This window comes from Dendrobium catenatum, unplaced genomic scaffold (genome assembly GCF_001605985.2).
Source record: "Dendrobium catenatum unplaced genomic scaffold, ASM160598v2 fragScaff_scaffold_114, whole genome shotgun sequence".
Classification (NCBI taxonomy): domain Eukaryota; kingdom Viridiplantae; phylum Streptophyta; class Magnoliopsida; order Asparagales; family Orchidaceae; genus Dendrobium; species Dendrobium catenatum.
In genome coordinates this window covers 866390-875904 of record NW_021318576.1, presented here as the reverse complement: position 1 = coordinate 875904, position 9515 = coordinate 866390, and positions in this window count along the sequence as shown.

The following is a 9515-nucleotide window of genomic DNA, read 5'->3' as shown; positions in this document are numbered from 1 at the left end:
AGACCGAACCACTATAAATTTGGTGTCATTTACTTTTATGTTTTTACATTTCCGCATTTTAATTTTAGTTTTAAAAACTCTGTGGTTGAAAAATATTTTTTATAAAAATGTAAAAGAAACATTTTTATTTCGGTTCAACATAAATTTAAAAGAGGGCTTAAATTTTTAAACTACCAATTCACCCCCCCTCTTGGTAGCCTTGGGACATTCACTTAGGCTTAACAACCTAATTACTAGACTCAACATTCTACTCGTCATTGGACTTCTGCTCGTCGACGAACTTTCGTCGGTCTTCTACCCGACGTTGTACTTCTACCTGACGTAGGACTTCTCCCTATTGTAGGACTTCTGCTCATCAGCGGATTTGTACTCGTCATCGGACTTCTGCCCGTCGATGAACTTTCGTCGGTCTTCTACCCGATGTTGTACTTCTACCAGACGTAGGACTTCTCCCTATCGTCGGACTTTTGCTCGTCAGCGGACTTCTACTCGTCATCGAACTTCTGCTCGTCGATGAACTTTCGTCGGCCTTCTACCCGACGTTGGACTTCTATCCGACGTCGGACTTCTTCCTGTCGTCGGACTTCTACTCGTCAGCAAACTTCTACTCATCGTCAGACTTCTGCTCGTCGACGAACTTTCGTCGGTCTTCTACCCGACGTTGTACTTCTACCCGACGTAGGACTTCTCCATATCGTCGGACTTCTGCTCGTTAGCGGATTTCTACTCGTCGTCAGACTTCTGCCCGTCGACAAACTTTCGTCGGTCTTCTACCCAACGTTGTACTTCTACCCGACGTAGGACTTCTCCCTATCAACGGACTTCTACTCGTCAGCGGACTCTTACTCGTCGTCGGACTTCAGCCCGTCGACAAACTTTCATCGGTCTTCTGCCCGAGGCCGTACTTCTACCCGACGTCGGACTTCTCCTACTCGTCGGACTTCTGCTCGTCGATGAACTTTCATCGGTCTTCTACCCGATGTTGTACTTCTACCTGACGTCGGACTTCTCCCTGTCGTCGGACTTCTGCTCGTCAGCGAACTTCTACTCGTCGTAGGACTTCTGCTCATCGACAAACCTTCGTCGCTCTTTTACCCGACGTGGGACTTTTTCTCCTCAGCGGACTTCTCCTTGACGTAGGACTTCTGCTCGTCAGCGGACTTCCACCCGACGTCGGACTTCTGCTCGTCAGCAGACTTCTACTCGACATCAGAATTCTGCTCGTTAGCAGACTTCTACTTGTCGTAGGACTTCTGCTCGTCGATGAACTTTCGTCGGTCTTCTGCCCGACAGTACTTCTCCTCGACGTCGGACTTCTGCTCGTCAACGGATTTCTACTCGACGTCGGACTTCTGCTCATCGATGAAAACCTTCGTCAGTCTTCTACCCGACAGTACTTCTACTCGATGTCGGACTTCTACCCGATGTCAAACTTCTGCTCGTAAGCGGACTTCTACCCGACGTCGAGCTTCTACTCGTCTGCGGACTTCTACTCGTCATCGTACTTCTGCCCGTCGACGAACTTTCATCGGTCTTCTGCCCGAGGCCGTACTTGTACACGACGTCGGACTTCTCCTTGTCGTCAAACATCTGCTCGTCGTAGACTTCTACTTGTCATCAGACTTCTGCCCGTCGATAAACTTTCATCGGTCTTCTGCCCGAGGTCATACTTCTACACAACGTCGAACTTCTCCTTGTCGTCAGACTTTTGCTCGTCAGCGGATTTCCACCCGACGTCGGACTTCTGCTCGTCAGCAGACTTCTACTCAACGTCAGAATTCTGCTCGTTAGCAGACTTTTACTCATCGTAGGACTTCTGCTCGTCAACGAACTTTTGTCGGTCTTCTACCCGACGTCAGACTTCTCTCTATCATCGAACTTCTGCTCGTCAGCGGACTTCTACTCGTCGTAGGACTTCTTCTCATCGACGAACTTTCATCGGTCTTCTACCCGACAGTACTTCAACGCAACGTCGGACTTCTGCCTGTCGTCAGACTACTAACCGTCGTTGGACTTCTGCCCATCGACGGACTTTCATCGGTCTTGTACCTGACACTGCACCTCTACCCGACTTTGTACTTCTACCGGATGTCGAACTTCTACCGTTTAATAGACTTTCGTCGGTCTTCTGCCCGACGTTGTATGTCTACCCGACGTTGAATTCCTACCTGTCATCATACTTCTCCCCGACGCTGGAAGTATGCCCATCATTTCAACCTCTCTCCTTACAACGGTCTATCCGACCTCTAACACTAACCACCAAACATCAAAACTCTACATGATCTCTCGAAGTAGAGAGAGAAGAAGGGGAAATCTTCGGACTTCCTTGCCAAGAGAGGGGCCTCAAAAAATTAAGGGAAGGCCTCAATAGTAAGGACAGAGGGAGAAGAGAAAAAAGGGGAATCTCCGGACTTCCTTGCCAAGAGACAGGCCTCAAAAAATCGAGGGAAGAACTCAATAGTAAGGACAGAGGGAGAAGAGAAGAAGGGGAAATCTCCGGACTTCCTTGCCAAGAGAGGGGCCTGAGAGAAGAGGGGAAATTTCTAGATTTTTCTAGAATTCTAAAAAAAATTTAAATTTTTCAGAATTTTTTCGGAATTTTTTGGAATTTTTTAAGATTTTTTCGAAATTTTTCAAGTTAAAAAATTTAATGCGGGCCCCACAAAAAAAATGAATTTCGGCCAGCAACCGCCAGCAAAATCGCGTTCGCGCGGCGCACTCGCCGGCGCCGCCGGCGGCAGGCAGCGGCCGGCAGGCCTGCCGGCCGGTTTGGCCACCTACGCGTATTCGGGCCCAATTTTCGGCCCGGACGGTCCGATTCGAACATTTTTGGGGTCCCCGGACACATTTTTTGACGTTTTAGACTCGATTTCGCCACTTTCGGAGCTCAACGGGTCTCTATAATCAAGTTCGAGCAAGCCATTAATTTTCGGAACGCATTTTTTGGCATTTTGGCCAATGCAAATTGTCGACACTTATATTTTCGGACTCCTGGAGCTTCGACGTCCGAAAATAGGGGGGCAACTGATACGTCATCACAAAATTAGCTTGATCAGGCACGAATCTCGAGGCAAAAGTTAGTTGGAAACTTCAAAATTTAATTCCGAGAGCATCTGAACTCCGATTTCAGCAAACTTATATTCGAACTGAGCGTCTCGGAAATACAAACTCAACAACACCAAATTCGACCCAATCCGAGCCCAAATGGGTCTAAATCATGGACCCGAAGCGCTGTTGGAAGGTTCAAACTGCAATTTGAGTTACCAAACGGACTCCGATTTTGACGAGCTTATACTCGAATCGAACGGCTCGACGAGACGAATCCAACGAACCAAAGATCATTGAATTTAGACATCACTGAGACCCTCAAATGACCAACGAACGGTGCTTGATCGTAGGATTCAATATCGGCCGTCCATTCAACCACTCCCTATTCGCCCCTGATCTCACGCTTATTTACGGGCCATGACACTCCAGAAAATTTATAAATAGAGCCCTCATTTCTCATGAGAGGAGGCCGAAGCAAGAAGAGAAGGAGGAAGAGAAGGAGGAAGCTCCTCCTCGACGGCCGCCGGACCACCGCCAGACCACCGCAGAAGCACCGCCGGACCTCCACCGGACCGCTGCAGGAACCTCGCCGGACCACCACCGAAGCCTCGCCGGACCACCGCCGGAGTTTCATTGCACCACTGCCTTAAGGTCCGACATTCAGTCCCGACGTCCTGCTGAAGACCTGACGTCCTGCTTAAGACCCGACGTCCTACTCAAGTCCAGACCATCAATATCCGATCTTCCAAGTGACACTGGGACTAACACCTAACTCCTTGTATCCTACCGCCTACGGTCCTTCTGACCTCTATCGCCTACTACGGTCCGTCCGACCTCCATCACTAGACAACTGTCTTTCAGACCCCAGTCTCCTATCGCCTACGGTCCTTCAGGCCTTCATCACCTACTACGGTCTGTTCGACCTACATCACCGGACAACGGTCTTTCAAACCCCAACTTTCTATCGGCTACAGTCCTTCAGGCCTTCGACGCCTACTATGGTCCTTCCGACCTCCAACAACAGACAACGGTTTTTCTGACCCCGGTCTCATGCCGACTACGGTCTCCTGCCGACTACGGTCCTTCAGGCCAAACAAACCTGTATATGTAACTCCTACCATGTAATGCAATCTATATGATGTACATTTGCTACATCAATCCAAGGCCTTCTCCTAAGGAAGGGCCTCATTTGTAATCGACTACAAATACTAGTGGATTCATTCAAACTGGGCCAGACCCCGTGATTTTTCCCCCTATTCAAGGGTTTTCCACGTAAAAACTTCTGTGTCTCTTATGAATGTTTCACCCCCTCACTTATCTGCTTGAGTGTTGGATCTTCGTACAATGCTAAGACGTTAAACCATATATTTCTCTACTGCCGCGAATATTCCAGGACGCAACAATAATATTAATAGTTGATAAGTAATATTAGATAATTAGTTTTATTTTAAAATTAGCTTAAATTACTTTTTTTTAATACCCCCTCGTTCTCTTCATATGAGGGTTGCTCTTAACTTAGACAAAAATGTTAAACATATCCTCTCTTCTTCTTCTTTCTTCTTTTTCATGTTAAATCTTGAGAAGATAACCTTCAATTTTCATTACAAATACTCTACATCTTTATAAGAACAAATAATTTGTTCAAAAGGTTTAATGCACTCAATTGAGCAACTCCTCTTGAAGTTCTTGAGTTCATTTCCGTTCTCTAATTTTGTTCTTTGTTCTTCCTTTTTTCATCTTAAATTTTTCTTGAAAATTTTAATTTTTTGGTGAAATATTAGTTGATGTTCTTTGATTAATTTTTTTACCTTTAAAATTCCATCACTACAGTCAGGTTTTCTTAAAGCGAATTATGATACGGGGTTAGGAGGAGTTTTAAGAGATGATAAGGGCAGATTTCTTTTTGCTTTTGGAAGGAGATGCAGATATTGGGACATTGCTCGGTTGGAGTTATCCGCTTTTAAAGCTGTTAAAGACTTGATGCAGGATTGGATGTACATAGCTAAAGGAATCATAATAGAGGGTGATAATCATAATGTTCTCAAATTTCTTCATCAATTGTACAGCAAACAGAGGAAAACTGATGAGAACTCCGAAGAGGTTGGTCTTTTGTTCTTGAATAAATGCAATAATGTTGTTTTTAATTGTGTGAGTCATAATTGTAATAAGTTAGCTGATTTTTGTACTAACCTAGCTTTGTCTTGTGATTTTGTTTGGGACATTTTTTTGGAGAGCAATCTTCCCTCTACCTTTAAACTTATTTTAAAGGAAGAGTGTGATAGATGGTTAGATTCATAGAAAAATTATGTAATTAAAATAAATAAATTACACTGGAGAAGAATTATAATATTTAATTTAAATCAAATAGCTTAAAATATGCTTATTATAATTTTCATATATTTTTAATATACTTTTATATTAATAAGATTCAATTTTTTTATATATTTATTACTCATTATAAAATACTTTTTAACTATATTATTATTTATAGTACATATGAAAATGTACTATAAAAGAATATTTGAAATAGATGAACATAACAATATACAATCCACATAAATTTGTATTGAAAATTATTTAGATGAGTATGACAATAAATTTTTTTAATTATTATAAAATTTATCTTCTTACAAAAATTATTACAAAAAAAATTAAAACCCCAATGTCAATTTCAAGCTCGAATGAAAGTTTAAGGATATTTTAAGAATCTTAAATTTGTGTTCCCCTAGATAAAAATTTATGGCTCCGCTACTGTTTATTTCACTTATAAAATATTAAAATTATATGTATATTTATTCTCTTACAAATAACATCAAAATTATATTAATTATTATGTTTAATAAAAAATTTAATAAACCCCAATTCACCTCTTTCTCACCTCCATCTTTTTTTTAGGGGAAGGGGGACCCAGCACCCGGCCTACACATTGATAACAAAAAAGAAATATAAGTCTTTAAAAGGACCTCCAGCTCCCTACTGCTCAAAAGAGCTACAAAAAAAAAATAAAAAAAGAACTTATGAGTTGGATGTCCTTACTAAGCAGAAGTACAAGTACCTAATAACATTCTACAAAGGCCAAAACCAATAGCCCAAAAGGAGAAGAAAAGATTTTACTTGATACGTCACCTAAAATCGTCTTCATCAAGCATGAATCTCGAGGCAAAATTGAATTATATGCTTCCAAAATTAAAAAAGGGATCATCTGAACTTCGATTTCAGCAAACTTATAGTCAAACTGTTCATCTGAAAAATATGAACTCAACGACACCAAATTCAACACAATCCAAGCTCAAATGGGTCTAAATCAAAGACTTGAAGCATTTTTGGAAGGTTCAAACTACAAATTGGATTACCAAACATCTTCCAAACGTGACATGCTTATAGTCGAATTGAGCGGCTCGACGAGACGAATCTAACGAGCCTACGATCATAAAATTCTGATATCCTTAAGACACTCAAATGTCTGATAAACACTATGATCGAGGGAATCAATACAAGCCATCCAATGGAGCACTCCAAACCTACCCCGGATCTTCTCTATATTTACGGGGTGTGCCACTCATAAAAATCTATAAATCGACATCCACTCTCTACATGAAGGAGGAGACTTTTGGTTAGAAATTGGAGAGAGCACTGAATCCACTAGAGCTCCACCACCACCGTTGGGCGCCGACCGTCGCCGGACTTCAGCCCGACCTTCGTCGGACCACCACCCAGCCGTCGATCTGCCACTGAACCTTCTCCCTGCCAACGACCATGACCGGACTTCAGCCCGACTTTTGTCGGACTACCGCCCGGCCGCCGATCCGCCGTCGGACCTTCTCTTGGCCAACGACCACCGCTGGACTTCAGCCCGACCTTCGTCGAACCACCGCCCGGCCGCCGATTCACCTCCGGACCTTCTCCGGTCTGACGACCACCGCCGGACTTCAGCCCGACCTTCGTCGAACCATCGCTCAGCTGCTGACCGCCACCGAACTTCTGCCCAACCTTCGTCGGATCTCCATGGATCGCCTCTGAACTTCCACCTAGCAGCTGAGTGACGTTGTACATTCACCCAACATTTCTCAGATCATTCCTACTCGACTGAACTTTTGCCTGGACGCCGTCGGACTGCTACCCGACAGTTGTCAGACCTTGGTCTAACTCTCCAAACTAATGTAATTTGATTGCTCCTAAATCAAGAGACGGGTCAATATTTATAATTCACTCAAATTTAGTGGAATATTTTCACCTCGGCGAGGCCTCATGGTTTCTTCCTCTTTGGGCTTTCCACGTAAAAAATATTGGATGTTTTACATCTATTTTTCTGTTTGTATGCTGGATATCTGTGCATTACTAAGACGAGAAATTTACTCACTCTACCGCCACGAATATCCTAGCCCGCAACAATACCCAATCAGGTCATTCTTCCATACCAAAAAATGACCCTGTACAAAACAAGAGCAAATCTCCAAAATCCTGCAAAAAAAGGCTTGCAAGGATAATGGTAATAACAAATAATAGAAACATAATAGTAACAATTTATATTGGAAAACAAATTAAAAAGAAATACAACCCACTGATGAAATTATAATAATGCAGATGAACATCTTGAAGGGGCATAAGGATACAGAATGCATTTCAACCATGCTTATACATAGCCTTGATAAACCACCTTAAGCCATAGAAACTAGAACAATATAAGCCCACCAAACCTGAATACATCAACCCACACAACCAAGTAATGACAAAGTTCATACCCAAATTAAATATTACTTCAAATTATAACTTCTCATATTTATTGAATTATTTATCTTGGAATTTGATTTTAATTTAATATTTAAAATGGTTCATGATTATTATGATTATTTATTTTATTATGGCAATTGTCCATGCATCAACATGGAAAATATTGTGTCCACTTTCATGCCACCCAACAACATACCATAAAGTCAGTCATTGCTAGTCCTCAAGAAGGGTCAGAGCTATCATAACACTAGCATAAGTATTTGGTCTTGATTATTTTAAGTAAATAAAATTATCTGGAGATGAAATCTTATTTATATCATCATGATGACGAATTAATAACTTATAGGCTCAAGTAGTTTCCCTTATCATGTGCAAGCCAAAAGAAGGGTACATTTTCATACTACTTGAGAACATTCATTTACTTTGGTCGCTAATGGTCCTAAAGGAGGACCAAAGCTATCATAGCACTAGCAAAAGAATCCAATATTGATTACCACGGATAAACAAAAGTACCGAGAGATTGTCTTATTTTTATTTTCAATCATGATGCATGTGGTTGTATTGGATCCATAACCATACTGATGGCTAATTGATGTGAAAGAAAGTCGAACAATGTTAGTCAAGTTCTAGAATTGAAATAAAATCTATTGTCCATGGGGATGCTTGATGATGGATGTTATGTATTCAAAGGTGAAAATAATGTGCTGAAGGTTTTCTGAGGTTCAATTGCTTACATAAAGGTGATCAAAGTAAATGATATGTATGTACTTAAGGGAGTGATAGTGGTAGAGAAAGCAACTATTGTTCAAAATCACAGTACTAAATAAAAAAGGGTTTGATATAATTGATTGGCACATGTGGGTTAAAGTGGCCTATAAGAATTAATTAAACAATGGCTCTTGAATGACGATCGACTATAGATTTTGGAATTCTTATGAGTATTGTGTTTTCAAGAAGGCTTGTAGATCAAGTTTCAAAATTAGAGAGCATAACACCAAAAGAATTCTAGAATACTTACATTCAAATATTTAGAAACCATCTAGAGTGGCTTCCACAAGTGGCAATAGGGATTTTCTTCCCGTTATTGATCATTACCTAGATAAGGTCTAGATTTTTATCTTGAATGCAAAAGCAAGACATTAAAAAAATTTATGAAATGGGTTGCGTTAATGGAAAACCAAATTAGAAAGAAGATTAAGAAACTATGAACATATAATGGTCAATAGTTTTGTGATGGTAATTTTCATAGTTCTTGTGCTTGCAAAGGAATAGATAAACATCATACTATCAAAGGATTGTCCTAAGCATTTAAGGAAAATCATATTTTAAAGTTAAGGTGCTTATTGTCCATTTATGGATTTTCAAAAAAGGTTTTGTGTTTGAAACTTTTGCAACAACCACTTATCCAATAAATAAATGTCCATCATCTTCAATTGATTTTCTCACACCTAAAGGAAAGTTGACTGGAAGGCATCCATAGTATGATCACCTCAAGGTGTTTGCGTTTCTAACATAAGCACGCTTGAAGCATGAAAAGCTTAAACAAAGAGCTAAGAAATATGCTTTTCATAGTTAGTTTAATGATGTTAATGGGTACAGCTTATGGAAGATGGAGCCCATTGGTCCAAGGGTGATAATTAGAGAAGTAACATTCAAACAAAATGAATTCTACAAAGGCTATACCATGCCCATAAAATCCATTTTAGAGAACTCAATGGGAGAAAGTGTTGATCTAG